The 6,748-nt window shown below is 41.2% G+C and overlaps 1 long non-coding RNA gene across 1 annotated transcript; it reads right to left on the reverse strand.

Moving 5' to 3' along the window:
• Positions 1 to 558: 558 nt before the first annotated feature.
• LOC142150123 (uncharacterized) lies at positions 559 to 6,236 on the reverse strand. The gene is made up of 3 exons (XR_012691025.1): positions 6,164 to 6,236; positions 2,109 to 2,176; positions 559 to 627 (listed from the first exon to the last, which is right to left on the reverse strand). It is a non-coding gene; the product is annotated as an uncharacterized LOC142150123 (long non-coding RNA).
• Between the last annotated feature and the right edge of the window lie 512 nt (positions 6,237 to 6,748).

A 6,748-nucleotide genomic window follows, 5' to 3' on the forward strand; every position in this document is an offset into this window, starting at 1 on the left:
TGTGTTCACCTCTAATTGTGCAGAAATTATGGGATGCGTGTCATTGGCTGGTTACAATCTAATGACGTGCCGGATTCTTCGGATGATGGGCTTATAGTTTAGCAACACCTGGAAAGCAACAGGTTGGCCAGGAATGCTCTACTTGGCTAATGCTGTCGACAGGGCCAGCATTACCACTAACTGATGGTTACTGGGAATTTAAAATACTGAATAAGTAACATAATGCCACTTATCCAGTGTTTTTAAAGTCCCTGTGGTGCCCCCACCTGGAGTGCCGTCTGCTGACATGAAGGTCAGTGGAACGGCACGTATTGACATGTAGACAATCTCTTTATAACTGCAGCGTGTCAACTGTGATCAATACTGGCATTTACCTTAACTCCAGTGGGTAGTCAGCCACTGTCGGGCTGTACAAGAGAATGGTTCATACAGCTAAACATGTGGTAAGTTCTGGAAGTGTCCTGGTAAAGCTAGAGCATGTTGGAGTCTTATCTCTAATCCTATATCTCTATCTCCCATTTTAGTTTTTTGTTTAGCCCATTTTGGTACCTTTAGAATGGTCTTTACGCTGCTTCCGGCTCCGACGCTCTAAAGATAACTTGGTCAATACCCCTGTATGGTGCATATCTAAAGGTATAAAAAATGGCAATCATTAAGTGTCTCCACCTTTCCTTTTCTCCTGGAACCGATGGGTATAAAAGCAGCAAAAACTACATTTATACTATATTGTTGTTCAGTGTATTATACATCTGATCAATAGACAGTTATACTCTCCACTCAAGTAATGCTATAGATAGATATATCATCATCAACATTTATTTATAAAGCGCCAGGAATTTCCGCAGCGCTTTACAATTGGGAACAAACATTAATCGCTATGGAATTTGCTGGCTGTCACAGGCCGCGGCAGTACTCACAGCTGGCGCGGCTCGCTTCCTCCTCCCCCTGGCGTCCTGGGCGTCACCTTGACGACCGAGATGTTATTTCCGGTTCCTGCCGGGCCGTTGCATAGCGCCGCGTCCCGGCAGTGCTGGAAGCCGAGCGCATGCGCGCAAATAGACACAGCCTGTGGGCTGATTAATGTAAGGGGGCTTGGTGTATTTATTGGTGACTCCTGTGGGTGTTTTCAGAGCTAGGCTCTGATTGGTGGCCACCAGTATTTAAGGCAGTGAGGTCTGCAGCCTCACTGCCGGTTATAGCTTTTCTGTCACAAGTTCTGCTGACCTGCTTGCTCCTTGTTCCTGTCCTGTGGATACTCTGTTGGATTTCTCGTGTATGACCCCTTGCCTGGATTTGGACCCTGCCTGTTTTGCTCGTGACCCTGACCTTTCTCGTCTGCACCTTGGACCTTTCTACCGTGCCTGTGACCTCTAACCTCGGCTTGTTTGTTGGATATGCTGTCTGCTGCTGGCCCTTGACCCTTGCCTGGACTTCACTTCACTTTCCTAGGTTCTCCCCAGCTGGTACGCATTTCACGACCCTCTGTTAGTCTGCGGCTAAGTCTGTCCCCACCACTAGGGGCAACAGTGAACATCTGACTTTCGGAGCAGCCTCCGGGTTTTGTTGTACTGGCTGGAGGGGTTCCTAACACTGGCGCTATATAAATTAATGCTGATGATGATTAATAAGACAATACTGGGTAATACATACAGCCAGAGAGGTAAGAGAACCCTGCTCACAAGCTTACAATCTATAGGGATCTATATACAGATAAATGCAGCAAATATTTTGCTGATAAGGTGTGTTCATTTCTACTACATGTATCCACTAGTGTCTGGATCAGCATAATTCCTGCTTGTTTTATTGTTTCAGTTGCCTGTAATAAATCTAATCTGTATTACCCACCCTGCACCCCCTAAACTTCATTCTTCATGTATGATACAAATGACTGTATTTTCATTAATAGTAATCTACAGACAGACAGTAATCCTTTATCTCTGGGCATTATGTCCAGGTTATCACTATCTCATGTCTTGTCCCATGTTTATACATCGCCCACAGTACAGTATGTAGCCTGGAGATACATTGTATATTTTGTATAGTAGTCAGTCAGACATTTATATCACTGCTAGCCTTTACTTTGAGGACATTCTCACAGATCTCCTTACCTGGATATTTCATACAAACTGCCCATCATCTGTGCGTTCATGCCATGATCCTATATACACTCACTGTACTGTGAAGTAAAATATCATCATCATTTCTTTATATAGCACCACTAATTCCGCAGCGCTGTACAGAGAACTCACTCATATCAGTCCCTGCTTCAATAGAGCTTACAGTCTAAACTGCCTAACATGCAAACAGACAGACTAGGGTCAATTTGATAGCAGCCAATTAACCTACTAGTATGTTTTTGGATTGTGGGCGGAAACCAGAGCGTCCAGTGGAAACCCATGCAAACACGTGGAGAACATACGAACTCTACACAGATAAGGCGATGGTCGGGAATCAAACTCATGACCCCAGTGCTGTGAGGCAGAAGTGCTAACCACTAAGCCACCATGTATCAATGTGGCCACATTACCATAATTCTGCTATTGTAGCTGTATGAGGAATATAAATTGTAGAAAGTGGACATTTTACTTACCTTTACATTTGTATTATTTGATGTTTATTAGTACACATAGACATAATTGGGTTTAGCTTTAGGAATTACTGCACTTTAAGAGGAGACCCCAGCACCCCAGACACCACTTTCAGCTCCTCAAAGCAGCTTCGAGAACCGGATGATTTGTGCCCCCTAAAAAGCCTCGGATAAAATAGAATTTAGTTAATAAGGACAGACGACCACTTGGCTGTCTTGTACAAGTCAACAAGTTTCAAACTCAAGGAAGGACCATGTGGATTAAGCCATCGATATGAAAAGGACAGAACTGCCCTACAGCAGCATGAGTCATGAGCTGTCCCTTCATAGTCTTCTCAGTTCTTATGGATTGGGACAATCTGAATCTCTCTGTCAGATCCCACCAGATGATAACCTATAGGGGGAAATATTGTCACTTCAATATTCACAATACAAAAGTCCTACTGTTCCTCTAATGTTATGGACACAATTCATGGGGATACACTCTTCTGTTTGATTAATAGTATTTTAGTAGATTTGAACGTTTCTCTTGTTATTATCTACAGGCTGTTATTTGCATTATTATACTTTATACAGATGAAGCATGTTTTTATTTAGACAAGTGATGTGACTACTCTCTCTTTTATACTCTTTATCGAGTCTTGGTTATGTGTCTTCCACAATATATCTAACAAAGAGCTAATCCTAGACCCAAAATGTTCAGCTTATTTGTGATCAATAATTAACACTTAGATATCCATCTTTAGAATATTATACAGTCTCTGCTGGGATAACACTCACATATAATGTAATGTATTTATATCTATCTATACAGTTTTACACTGTCTCTGCTGTAATAACACCAACATATATAATACAGTTATTTATATCCATCTATAGAGTATTACACAGTCTATACTGTGATAACACTAACATATAATGTAATGTTTTTATATCCATCTATAGAACATTACGCTGTCTATGCTGGGATAACACCCACATATAATACAATGTATTTATATCTATCTATAGAGTATTACACTGTCTCTGCTGGGATAACACCCACATATAATGTAATGTATTTATATCCATCTATAGAGTATTACACTGTCTCTGCTGGGATAACACCCACATATAATAAAATTTATTTATATCCAACTATAGAGTATCACACTGTCTCTGCTGGGATAACACATATAATACAATGTATTTATATCCATCTATAGAGTATTACATGGCTTCTGCAGGGATAATACCCCCATATAGGGGAGCAATGGCGCACGCAGGATTGTCAGGGGGGTTCCCCCACCCCCTGAAAACCCCCCCTGACTAAAAAAAAAAACCAAAAAAACCACGCGGCGGTGCTGTATACAATACAATACCGCCACCGACGCTTCTTTGACAGCGCCGCGGCTGCTGTATAGGACAGTGCCGCTATGGTGGGCACTAAGTTAGCGCAGGGGGGGTTTCTGGAGACTCAGAAACCCCCACTGCGTGCGCCACTGGGGTGGGAATTCAATTGGCACGGTGCACTTAAATACTGTCATTACGGTAGATCCAACGCCAGTTTTTTGCTCGCAGCTCCCTGAGCTGCAAGCAGAAGGCCGGGTTACATTTATCGTAATAACGGTAATAGGTTTAACACTGCACTATTTTGGGGAGAATTGAATCCCCCCCATAATGTAATGTATTTACATCCATCTATGGGGTAAGATTCAATTCACCCCGAAGTAGCACAGTGTTAAATCTATTACCGTTATTACGCTAAATTTAACCTGGCTTTCTAAAACCCGTCTTTTCAAAAAGCCGACTTTGAATCTACCTTAATAACAGTATTTAAACACACTATTACCGTAGTAATGGTAATAGTGCGCAAGCCGCATTAACGCGGCTGATTAAATTTTCCCATAGAGTATTACACTGTTGTCTTTGCTGCGATAACACCCACATAAAATTATTATTATTACCATTTATTTATATAGCGTCACTAATTCCGCAGTGCTGTACAGAGAACTCACTCACATCAGTCCCTTCCCCATTGGGGCTTACATTCTAAGGGGCGTATTCAATTGTTAGCGAGATCCCCGGAAAATGAGCGATCGAAAAATATTATCGTTAATACGGTAATATGCGCATAAATACCGATAATACTGTAATTTACTCGCTGGATTTCAGCTCGCTGCGAGCTGAAATTCAGCGAGTAATTACCGTATTAACAGTAATATTTTTCGAGCGCTCGTTTTTCGCCGGTCACGCCGAACAATTGAATATGCCCCTAAATTCCCTAACAGACACACTAGGGTCAATTTGATAGCAGCCAATTAACCTACCAGTATGTTTTTCAAGTGTGGGAGGAAACCGGAGCACCCGAAGAAAACCCACACAAACATGGGGAGAACATACAAACTCCTCACAGATAAGGCCATGGTCGGGAATTGAACTTATGACCCCATTGCTGTAAGGCAGAAGTGCTAACCACTTAGTCACCGTGTAATGTATTTATATCCTATGTAACAAAGGAGGCATTTAGCTGGCAATATGCAGAGAAAGCAGGGAAGTATAGTAAAACATTTGTGCAGTAATGCACCTAGATTGAATGTAAAGACCTATGTATGAAAAGCAATAGTTTAAATTTGGTTTAACTTACATGATTTGAAATCCTTCCTCTCAGCAAACAGACAGGGTGTGTCTGTTTGAATTACAAAGCCAGTGATGGGCGTTTCCTTTTAAAGAGAAGGTGGGTGTGTCACCTGTCCATCAAGCTAAGGCTGGGGGAGGAGTATAAGGTATAAAAGCTTGTTTATATCATTTGTGCACGGAGACCAACGCTGGATAAGCTGGCTGGTCTTGAGAGAGAGCTGGACTATGTATAGCTAGTGTTTAGGGTCTCCATGATTGCTGTGCAAGTATACGGTGTCAAAACATTTACCATCCTGACAATAAAGCACCATAAAAAGGAAGAAGTTGTTCGCGTGTGCTTCTGCAGTAGCGGGCTTTTGCCACACCATCTATAGAGTATTACACATTCTCTGCTGGGATAACACCCACATATAATGTAATATATTTATATCAATCTATAGCATATTACACAGTCTATGCTGGGATAACACTACCATACAATGCAATGTATTTATATCCACTCATATACTGAATAAATACACAGGGATCTTGATGCCCTGTGAATAGTGTACACCAGCCAGGACGCACCAAGAGATCTTTATATAAAACTTTACATTATAAATGTAGTAAATGGGATTAAACAGAACAACACATTATAAACTTATACACAGCAGAAATCCAGAATGTCTTACATATATTAACCTGGATAAATATAATTGGTGTGGAGGAAGTAGAGAGGAGACTCGTCTAAATAGAAGGGGATAAGTAATGTACAGAACACTTCTCTTCCACACATTGATCATAATTAATATAGGAATAATATCAAATAATGACATTAAACTGCTTCATTGTTTGTTTTTCCATTGCTGGGAACAAATTTATATACACATACTAAACATTATACTTTACAAATAATAATAGGACATGTTTTGTATTTGGCTCTGGGTCCCAGTTATACCTGTGTATAAACCCTCTTACCTTAGTTATATCCTCCTGTATCTACCTCTCCTCCCAGCCTCACCTTCTCCTGTCTTGTGAGTGAGTGGTGTGCTGCAGCATTGTGATGTCAGAAGCTGTCACGCAGCATTGTGATATCAGACACTGTCATGCAGCATTGTGATGTCCACAAGATGCCTGACTCATCATGCACAAGATACAAGGCACCCTGTATAATTAATAAATATGTATTGTAAACCAACCAGTGTAACTGACTTATGTGTATGACAGTTATACACATCAGTCAGCTACATACATCAGTCACTTATACTATAACTAACTGATGTATGTAGCTGACTGATGTGTATAACTGACTGATGTATGTAGCTAACTGATGTGTATAACTTAGTGATGTATGTAGCTGACTTGAAGTGTATAACTGACTGATGTATGTAGCTGAATGGTGTGTAGAACTGACTAGTGTGTATAATTGACTGATGTGTATAAGCAGGGCCGCCGAGAGGGGGAGGAGCGGGTACTAATTCCCTGGGCCCAGGCATGCTAGGGGGCCCGGCCCGGGCCCTTGCGCCAATGTTTTTTTTTTTATTTAATTTTTACTTTTTTTTT

The sequence above is a fragment of the Mixophyes fleayi genome, chromosome 4 (assembly GCF_038048845.1).
Source record: "Mixophyes fleayi isolate aMixFle1 chromosome 4, aMixFle1.hap1, whole genome shotgun sequence".
Classification (NCBI taxonomy): domain Eukaryota; kingdom Metazoa; phylum Chordata; class Amphibia; order Anura; family Limnodynastidae; genus Mixophyes; species Mixophyes fleayi.